A 1578-nucleotide genomic window follows, 5' to 3' on the forward strand; every position below is an offset into this window, starting at 1 on the left:
CAAGTGGACACCCGAGGGCTGCCGGGCTGCCACAGTGATGTCTGATTGCCAGCTTAGGCCCAATTCCCAGGGAGCAGGCCTAAGCCAGCAGGTGGTCATCCCCTGAGGGGTCCCAGACTGCGAGAGGGCACAGGTCAGGCTGAGGGACCGTCCCCGCTGCCCATGAGTGCACAAATTTTTGTGCACCGGCCCTCTAGTATTATACATATATAATAGCTGTTGTTACTATTATTGTAAGATTTCTATGGTCAGACACTAGAGAGGAGCAGCAGGGAGACAGAAGGAGAGCAGGAGCTCCCTCTGGTGGGAAGTCCAGGAGCTGACAGGCCAAATGGCCTCACAGCCCTTCCGCTGCATCAAATACTCAGGGGAGTCTCCAGCAAGGAAGCCAGTGTGTGTGTGTGTGTGTGTGTGTGGTGGGCAGGCGGGGTGGGGCTGTAGGGAGAGGTTGTGATGCTCCCTACCCTCTGAGGCCACCCCCCAGAGTGAGCCCTAGCTGGTTTGGCTCAGTGGATAGAGCGTTGGCCTGCAGACTGAAGGGTGGGGTTAGATTCTGATCAAGGGCACATGCCCAGGTTTCAGACATGATCCCCAGTAGGGAGCCTGCAGGAGGCAGCCAATCAATGATTCTCTGTCACCATTGATATTTCTCTCCCTCCTTCTCCCTTCCAATCTGAAATCAATAAAATATTTTTTAAAAATAAAAATATTTGTACAGTGACAGCCTGGTGATCACATCACTGGTTATATAAACATCAAATCTCTATGTTGTATACCTGAGGCTAATATAACATTGTATGCCAACTATACTCTAATAAAAATTTAAATTAAAAAATTCCGGGCTGGGTCAAGGGTGGGAAATGTCCTGGCCCTCACACCTGGGCCCTCACACCTGGGCCCTCACACCTGGGCCCTCACACCTGGGCAGGGGGCAGGGCCAGGGCAGGGGCCATTGGCTCCTTTTTCAGCCAGAACCTTCATCTTTTTAAAACACCCTTGTCCATCTGGGGCACTTGGAGAACAGGAACCACCCCACTGCCACGGACAAGTTTAAAGTTCTACAGAGAAGTCTTTTGTGAAGCAAGACCCAGAAAGCCAGCCCCAGGCAGTGGGCACAGGCCCCCTGCCAGCCCTCCACAGGCAAGGAAGTGAGTGATCCTTTTCATCAAACACCCTGTCAGTCAGTGGGAATTTTGGCTTTCCCCCACAGACCTGCACCTGTCCCCCCTGCCTTGGCCCATCACTGCCTTCAGTACCCCTCCCTCAGCACCAGCAGGCCACTGCCCACCCTGCCCGCTGTGGCCTCTCCTGTTGCCTCCCAGAGGTGGGCCTGGCTCGGGACTGGTGGCTGACAGTCTGCAAAGCTGGGCTTCTAAGGGAGCAGCTCCAGGCAAGAGAAATACATGGGATGGCTGTTCACGGGGCGGGGGCTTTCAGAGTTCCACACCAGCTCAGGTTCCCACATCAAAGTGAGGGAAAGGTTGAGAGAGCCGGGAGCTGACAGCCAGAGGAAAGGACCTGCCTGTAACAGTGATGGAGCTTCATCCAGCCATCCACCCCTCCACCCACCCATCCACC

At 54.6% G+C, this 1578-nt stretch overlaps 1 protein-coding gene across 1 annotated transcript in view; it reads right to left on the reverse strand.

Annotated features, from left to right (window-relative positions):
• PDILT (protein disulfide isomerase-like, testis expressed) overlaps positions 1 to 1578 on the reverse strand; it is a 51314-nt gene that overhangs the window by 41433 nt on the left and 8303 nt on the right. The gene's annotated exons all lie outside the window — the stretch shown is intronic.

The sequence above is a fragment of the Myotis davidii genome, unplaced genomic scaffold (genome assembly GCF_000327345.1).
Source record: "Myotis davidii unplaced genomic scaffold, ASM32734v1 scaffold820, whole genome shotgun sequence".
NCBI classification, from domain to species: domain Eukaryota; kingdom Metazoa; phylum Chordata; class Mammalia; order Chiroptera; family Vespertilionidae; genus Myotis; species Myotis davidii.